Source organism: Solanum pennellii, chromosome 7, assembly GCF_001406875.1.
Source record: "Solanum pennellii chromosome 7, SPENNV200".
Classification (NCBI taxonomy): domain Eukaryota; kingdom Viridiplantae; phylum Streptophyta; class Magnoliopsida; order Solanales; family Solanaceae; genus Solanum; species Solanum pennellii.
Window position 1 is genome coordinate 61014978 of NC_028643.1, and position 9405 is coordinate 61024382.

Consider the following 9405-nt stretch of genomic DNA (forward strand, 5'->3'; position numbering starts at 1 on the left):
GGGGGGGGGGGGGGGGACACTAGGCAGGCTTCAACTGTCTAACCTATTTCACTTGTATTTTTAGTGTACCAGGAGTATGTTCAAAACAAATAATTCGTTTTGATAACATAGTTCACACTTTTAATTTTTTTTTCTCACAAACTATTTTGTCATGCCGTCTACGAAAAACCTATCACTTCTCTCTTCATAATTGAGTGTTTTCTAATGTTTATTGATGTTATCGATTGGTTTTTCAAATTCATAATTTCAAACTAGCATCTTTGAATTAATCTTGCAAACCAAATGAACACTTGTATATTTCTTTTATTCTAAGATAATACTATTAAAAAATGACTTGGTAGAGAGTTCGCTATTAAGAGTGTGATTATTTTCCTGTATAATGTTTCTTCCAGACGAAGCAAAGGAATTACCAAGATCATAAATTTAGATATATAATAGCCTAAATAAAAAAGAATGGCCATGCCCGAGGTTGTAAATATAGTCCTGTCGCACTTATTCTCTGCAACAAGCGGAAAGATGTTGGTGGCACCACCACAGGTGGAGTCAGAGGGTAATGATCATGAAGACAGAGCAAGGCGAGATTTAAAAGTAGTCGAAAATCTTATAAAGACAGCTCAAATGCATTTGGTTGTGGCAACTTTATTAATGACAGTGACCTTCACTGCTAGTTTTGACACTGCCAGGAGGTTTTGAAAGCGATACTAATAGCCCCAATAAAGGTATGACAATTCTATTAAGGAGAACAACAGTCCGTGTATTTGTTGTTTCAGATGCCATTGCCTTTACATGCTCCTCTGGTGTTGTATTTGCCTATTTTGCCATGGCAGCAAATGCAATACCCGGTGTAACAGAATTGACAGTTATAATCCAGCTTTATAATACGGCAATTGCATTGCAGATTTATGTAATGACAGCCGTTATAATTGCATTTGCAACTGGTATGTATGTTACTTTAGAACATTCAGTTGGTCTTGCCGTTACTGTCTGTTTCATCGGCTGCATCTCTTTCATTGTTTTTTGTTTGTCTATGATTCTTGTTCCTGTAAAAAGGCCTACATAAAACCTGAACAGAGCTAAAGATGCATCTAGCAATGTATTTGATATTCTCCCGATAAATTTATGTTCTAAAGATGCAACAATGTGTTTTCACCAACTTTCCCTATTTTAGGAGCAGTTGCGGGGCCACCATATGCAAATGGGTGATATTTGACACCCCTCATCAGAAAATTACACTGTTTAGCCTACGTTAATGGTGAGGCCTCTGCTGAGCCTTTCTTTTCGTTTAGAATAGAATATAAAACATTTAATGAGTCCCAGGTTTCATCCATTTCACATGGTGTGGTAAGCTAGCTTACATTATTATATGTTGTTGGCTTGCATCTGGAGGACAAATTAAATAAGGCCTACATAAAACCTGAACAGAGCTACAGATGAAGCTAGCAATGTATTTGATATTCTTACGATGAATTTATGTTCTAAAGATGCAAGAATGTGTTTTTACCAACTTTCCCTATTTTACGATGATCTTTAAATTTTGCCCCCCTTCGAAGCAATGGTGGAGCCACCATATGCAAATGGGTGATAATTGACACCTCTCGTCGAAACATTACACTATTTAGCTATGTTAATAGTGAAGCCTCTGCTGAGACTTTATTTTAGTTTAGAATAGAATATAAAACATTAAATGAGTCTCAGGTTTCATCCATTTCACATGGTGTGGCAAGCTAGCTTACATTATTAGAAGTTGTTGGCTTGCATCTACACGACAAGTTAAATACTTCTATTATAATTATATTGACTTTGAGGGTCCCTTCATCAGCCCATATAAGATTTGTTTCCTTACAATATATTTGATTATTAATATGATTAAAATGACGTTAGTGATGTAACTTATGATAGAGTGATGGTATTTTAAGAAAGGCGACGTCCAGAAGATGAAGATAACTGAGATGAGGATACTCAAATGGATTTATGAGCACAGTAAGAGAGATATGATTAGGAATAAAGTTGTTCGGTACAAGGTGGGTGTGGTTCCATGCCAGACAAGATGAGAAATGTGAGGCTAAGGTGTTCGGTCATGTGAAGAAGAGGTGGAAGCAAACACCAATTAGGAGATGTGATAGGTTGGTCGTAGGAAGAGTTAAGATAGGTAGAGGTATACTGGAAAAACCTTGCGGGGAGGTGATTACATATGACTTAGCATAGATCTAACTTACTGGGGAAAGGATCTTAGATAGGGAAGTATGGAGGTGAAGGATTATAGGGTAGAATGTTAGTAGTTTGTCGGGTGTTGTCGCACTTTATGTTGGACGGTAGGGGGGGTAGCCTCCTCCTTTTCCTCTTCACATCATTGCGGTAGTATTTAGTAATTGCGTAGTCTCATATTCTTCTATATGTCGCACTATTTGTTGTTTTATTTTCTTTATGTCGTGCAACTTGGTTGTTATATATTTCTCACAGTCTTACTTTGATAACATTCCTTTTGAGCCGAGGGTCTATTAGAAAAAGTCTCTTTACCATATAAAGATAGAGATAAAATTTGCATTCATCCTAGCTACCTTCTCCAAACCTTAGTTCTAGGATTAGACTGAGTGTGTTATTATTATCGTAAAAAAAACATTAACTGTGACGAAGGGGAGGAACAATATAGTAATTAACAATCTTTTGTGGTATCAATTTAAAATGCATTGCACAAAATATGGAATTTGTATCTTCAAAATAAGACGGGTTACATGTGATAACAACTAAATGTAACCTAATGGGGAATATATATATATTGATGAACTCCATTTACCGAAGTCTTTGCATTAGAATATCATAAATTAGCAGGCTGGTTCATGAACGTGCAGAAGTGAGTGTGAATCTTAATCGAAGACCTTTGATGACTTTTTGTATTGAAACATCTTAAAATGCATGCCTATGTGTGTGGGGTTCGAGAATGGGCCGAACCACAAGGGTCTATTGTTGCAGCCCTTACATTTCCGCCAGAGCTTGTTTACACGCCTTTGAATATGTGACCTCCTAATCAAATGACAACAACTTTACATATTACTCGAAAGTAACTACTTCTGATGAACTTGAAGAATTTGTGTATTTCTTAATGAAGTCTTTGTGGAGTCTTTAAATTAGAATATTAGATGGGATGGACAACTGACTTTATTGATAATAGCAAATATCCAAGGGAAAAATATTACAAACATGACTTAGAGAGATGTCAAGTTGGGCCACATGCACCATGTGAAATGGATGAGCCTAAGATTTGTATATATCATTACACTGATTTCGAGAGTGAGATCAGTAATCCTAGACCCAATTTTTTGGGTGGCTAAAGTTTCAGTCTGATAATATTTAATAATTTCGGTTTGAATCTTGCGTTTGCATTTAAGAAAATGCATTTAATTATTTCTATTATAGTAGCACTAAGTTTGTGTTACCCACATAATATCAAAACATACTAATATACTCCCATTTTAAGATCTGGGGGGATAGAGTTTACTCAATGCATATCACTACCTCAAAAGTTAAGATAGTAACAGAAACAAGACTACCACCAAATATAACTGATGACAAAAATTAGAGCAGTAAACATCAAAATTTTGTTGGGTTGAAAAACAATTCATACAAAAAATGAAGTTGAGTGCTTGTTTTATTAAATAATACAAAAATTAAATCTCATATACCAATACAGTACATGAATGTATATCTTAATGAAGTCTTTGCTAAGTATTTGTTTTTATGCTTAATACATCATCTTTTTAAATTGTCAAGATATTTCATTTACACACTCGAACTAAGTCTATTCCAATTGAACACCTCAATGCATTATAAAGTGTTTCAATAAGACATTTTTGTTAAAATTTTGAAAAAACTTTTATGCCTGTTTTCATTCGACTATTATGTAGTTAAGTTAAATACATAAAAAATGTTGTCTCTTTTAATTATACTTATTCACGTGAACCTATGAAGATGGTCAATGAACATTTTTATTAGTTAAATGTAATAATGTTTATATTTATTTTAATTTGATGAGGTTGAATCCTGTAATTAGTTGTATCTCACTAATATTACCTAGTAAATGATATTTGTTGTGTATACAAAAATTAAACTAATACAAATTTCAGTTGACATTAATACAAGTCATATGAACTTTTGTTCGTCAAAAATAAACACTAAATAAGTAAAACAAAAGGGAAATGTTTATATGGTATTAACTATATTGAAGAAAACATTATGACAATCTAAATCACATTAGTAGCATTGACAAAAAAATATTCTTTTGTCTTGAGCATAAAAAAAATAAATCGTATCAATTCTCTAAATTTTGAAAAAAGATATTTAAAAGCATCTATTTACATTTCAAGAGAATCCGTTAACAAAAACAAATGAATTTAGACTACATCATGTTAACTTCATATATTAAAACATTACGTACTAATGGATATATTAGGAAAAAAGTAATTATGATATCATCAAAATTATTTTCCTAAAGTACTTGAGGTTATAGGATAACCCTCTTAGGATAGAACGATTTACTTCATCAGAATAGTGGTACCTCATATTCCATTAAACTTTTAACTCACTCAACAACAATAAATCACAAAAAAAAATTAAAATATCAGAAGAAGAGTAGAAGATTAAAAACAATTGTGGCTGAAAAATGAGAGGGAACCTCTCTATTTATAGTCAACAAAGGGTAGTATGAAGAAATAATTTTGTGTCTTATCTGAAAAGTCATGACCTTTTTGAGAAATCACAACCCTTTGAAAAAGCCACAACTCATCGAAAAATCACAACTCTTTGAGAAAAGGAACAACTTATCAGAAAAGTCGTAACTCTTATGAACAAATGTTTTTGTTCTATATGAAAATTCATGACCTTTCTGAGAAATTATAACTCTTTGAAAAAGTCACAACTTATCGAAAAAGTCAAAACTCATCGAAAGAGTCACAACCTAAGTTAGATATATTATAGTAGTTTAACAATCAAGCTAGAAATTTATGCTTTTAAGGTTATATTTATATTTATATTTATATTTATATTTATATATTTTATTTATATTTATATTTATATACACACACACATCAACCTCTTGTAGAAAACATCTTGGGTTTTTACTTTTGGTTATACCTTGTTTATCAACACTAAATCATGGATCTCCCTCAATCAGGGATCTCCCATTATGGCTAACGGTCATTAGCTTGAAATCAGTACATAATTAGGACTCTATTACTTGTGTGAATATCTCGTAAATCCTACAGTTTATTATTCAATAAACAAACCACAATTCTTTTATCTCTAATTGTTTTGGATCTCTATCATTATTCAACTTGGTATCAAGAACCTTGTTTTTTTTTCAGATCCTCATGATTCAATTTTTTTTCCAGTAAATTTGTTTTGTTCATCTTTGGTTCAGATTCTCAATCCATATCCATCATTCCTATAGTCATCTCTGAATTCGTTCCTTGAAGGGCCCCTTCGATTTCTATTTTCCTTTTTGAATTAGGATTGATTCACGAGATACCTTGTCAACAAAATTTTATGGGCATAACTATCCGATTTGGAAGTTTCATCTCAAAGCCTTCATTAGAGGCAAAGGCCTCCTTGATAATTTGGATGGATCAAAGGTTGTACCCACAGAAGACAAAGAAAAAGACGCTTGAGAGGCTGACAATGGCAAAATTATCGCATGGCTTGTCAATTCCGTCTCTGTTGATATAGCCATGGAACATACAGATTTTGAGAAAGCATCAGAAATGTGGAGTCATCTACATACCCTCGGTATCCAACAAAATCTTGCTCGAGAATTTGAATAATTACAGAATCTATACAAGGTGAGAAAAATGTTTGTTGTTTCTATTTTGTATTACTCACATTATGGGAAGAACAAGATCAGGTTTTCGCCACCTCTATCCCTGCGGCTGGATTGAAGGATTTCATGACTACTATGAAGAGGACAAGGACAACCCAATTTCTAAAGAAACTCAGGCCCGAGTTCGAGCATCTGCATGCTAGTATTCTTAACAGGGAAAAACAACAAGCTTTGGAGGTGGTAGTTTCTGAAGTTCTTCAAAAGAAACTCGGTTGAGTTCTCAAGCTTGTCAATTTCGTCTCTGTTAATATAGCCATGGAACATACAGATTTTGAGAAAGCATCAGAAATGTGGAGTCATCTACATACCCTCGGTAACCAACAAAATCTGGCTCGAGAATTTGAATAATTACAGAATCTATACAAGGTGAGAAAAATGTTTGTTGTTTCTATTTTGTATTACTCACATTATGGGCAGAACAAGATCAGGTTTTCACCACCTCTATCCCTGCGGCTGGATTGAAGGATTTCATGACTACTATGAAGAGGACAAGGACAACCCAATTTCTAAAGAAACTCAGGCCCGAGTTCGAGCATCTGCATGCTAGTATTCTTAACAGGGAAAAACTACAAGCTTTGGAGGTGGTAGTTTCTGAAGTTCTTCAAAAGAAACTCGGTTGAGTTCTCAAGCTTCCATAAATAATTCCCTCACCATGGACACCACCTTGGCTGGATATGGAAGTTCTTCCTCACGCAACTCTAACCAACTAGTTCAATGATATCATTGCAAGGAAACATGGCACGTTATTTCCCACTGTAAGAAGCGACATTATTGCAACTATTGTAAGAAAGATGTTCATATTATTCTGGAATGTCATAAGAAATCTTGTCCAGGAAAACGATCAACTCCTCATAAAGCCCTCCAAGCAATGACAAGGGATACTGGAACACGAGAAACACTAAGCACAAAAGTGCTTGATCGCAAATGATATCTACAAAATGGTACAAGAATCATTAGTGGCTGCTCTTACTAATGCAATCTCTACAGCTCTGACTGCCACGTATCCTGGTAAGACTAAATTTTCAGACTCAACGGTATGACATTGATTTTACTGCATATAATCATATGACAGGAAATTAAAAACTCTTTCTGATTTATCTAAACCACGTTCTAGACATATTGTTACAGGAAATGGCCATGTTTTTAACGGCATTACCTATTGGCTCCATTAATCCATTTTCAGAAGTTCTTTGTGTACCAAAGCTTATTGCAAGTCTTTTATCTGTTGGGCAACTTGTAGAACAAAATTTTTTGGTTATTTTTTCTCCTAATGGTTGTGTTATTCAGAACATATTGACAAGGGAAACGATGGCCAGGGGAAGTAAGGTCGGCAGGCTGTTTCTTCTTCAATCTCAGGATTCCAAAATCCATTATTAAAGTTTTCTTTCAGCTTCAAATAAAGATATCCAATTTTCAAATAAAATGTGAAATGTGGCATCTCTGTTTAGGTCATCTACACGTTTCTCGGTTAAATTTTATGCTCAAATGTTGTAATTTGTTGGCAAACATTCACTGATTTTCCTCTCTAAATTACCTTGTGAAAGTTGTGCAAAATCAAAGTCATAAAATTCCTTTTCAATTAAGCAGTACAAATTATATTTCTCCCTTTGATTTAATTCATAGCGATGTTTGGGGACCTTCTCCAACTATATCTCGTTTGGGATACAAGTATTTCATTCTATTCATTGATCAAGTATCTCGTTATACATGGATTTTCTTCTTGAAACACAAGTCTGAGGTACCAAAAACTTTCAAAAAAAATTTATGACCTTATAGAAACCCAATTTGAGAAAAGATCAAGATTTTTCATCAGATTCAAGAGGGGAATATATAAATACAAACTAACTATTTTTTTCAAGAAAAAGGCATAATTCATCATCGTTCTTGTCCGTATACACCAGAACAAAATGGTGTGGTGGAACGTAATAATAGACATGTTGTTGAAACTGTATTATCCCTTCATGATACTTCAAAAGTTCCAAAAATATTTTGGGTTGAAGCAATCCAAACATCTATTTATATCATAAATAGACAATCATCCTCGATCATGAAATAAAATTTTCCTTATTTTATTCTTTTCAAAAAATTGTTTGACTTTTACATCTTAATGTATTTGGTTGTGTGTGCTTTGTTCTTCTTCAAGGTCATGAACGTCATAAATTATCTTCAAAAGCCATTAAATGTGTTTTCTTATGATAAATGATATTCAAAAGGGGTATTTGTGTTATGATTCAACACATCGTTCATTATTAATCTCACGGCATGTTATCTTCTTTGAGAATTCTTCAATTTATACTAACAAAGACTCACAAATCTCTACTATGTCTTTCCTGAATAAACTTTCTTCTCATGATGCTGCTTGTCATAGCCATCTTCCTGCTGGTCCTTCCTCGACCATGTCCTCTACCACATCAGGTACTACATATGACTTTGATCCTTTTTTTTTTTGTATAATGATACTACTTTAGCGGGTGTATATCACTAGGTCAAACATGCATCATTATGCTTGACATTACATTCCATTGCATTGAACATACTTATTATTAGTGAACTTGATATAGTGTTTGTTGATCTTGTGAATGCCTCTCTGTGGAAATGGTGATTGATGAGTACTGAGCTTGTTGTTGAGGATATGTAATATGTTAAAGTGTTGTTGTTTAAGACATTTAATTTGTCAAAGTGTTGTTGTTGAGGACATTTAATTTGTCAAAGTGTTGTTATTGTGGATATATAATTTTTCTAAGTGTTGTTGTTGAACTATGTGTGATGTAAAATGTGAGTTGTTAGGTTGGATTGCTTTTTATGCAGGTTGTAGTTGTGGAGGTTCGGTTGAGGTGGTAACAGTACCCATATTTCATCCCCTTAGCTTGTGTTTAGAGATTTACTTGCTGAGTACCGTGTGGTTTGGTACTCACCCCTTGCTTCTACAATTTTTTTGGTAGATTACGAGCCTGGATTTCTGTGGTACTTATCATTCTCTTCTTTTCTGAGGCTTCCTGGAGATTTGTGAGGTAGTTGTTCGTCGTCTCAGTGGACTTTCTCTCTCCTTAGTTATGATCTTGTTCTATTCTAGAAACAAGTTCATTTGAGACTAGTGTTTGTTTTAGAACAATTGTAATACTTTAGAACTTGTCAACGTGACAACCAGATTTTGGGGGTATTTTTAAGTTGATTGTAAAATTTCCACATTTTTGGGTCGTGACATGTGAGAATGATTTTGGGGTCTTCTTTTGAAAAATTAATTATATTAGGATAGTAAAATAATTATAATTATATTAGGACACATTATATTTGCTAAAATAATGACCTTATGACATTTTTAATAATTATTTTGAAGTGTAGATTTTTTTATTAATTATATTAGGAATTTTAACTAGGGTTGATAATATTCCGTTTAGAATAACTTGAAAATGCATACCATACCCAGGGGCGGACCATGTATGCTCCAGGGTGTCTAATTATACACCCTTCATCGAAAAATGACGCTATATATACACGTACAATTTTGATTTTATATATATATATATATATATATA

At 33.6% G+C, this 9405-nt stretch overlaps 1 long non-coding RNA gene and 1 pseudogene across 2 annotated transcripts; both read left to right on the forward strand.

Moving 5' to 3' along the window:
• The first annotated feature begins 453 nt into the window (after positions 1-453).
• LOC114078019 lies at positions 454-1060 on the forward strand (annotated as a pseudogene).
• A 4087-nt stretch (positions 1061-5147) lies between these two features.
• LOC114078072 lies at positions 5148-8718 on the forward strand. 2 transcript variants are annotated; one of them, XR_003579587.1, is made up of 5 exons: positions 5148-6235; positions 6334-6624; positions 6703-6877; positions 7157-8284; positions 8678-8718. It is a non-coding gene; the product is annotated as an uncharacterized LOC114078072 (long non-coding RNA). The 2 variants fall into 2 exon arrangements; XR_003579586.1 differs by having other exon boundaries at positions 5148-6624.
• The last annotated feature ends 687 nt before the right edge of the window (positions 8719-9405 follow it).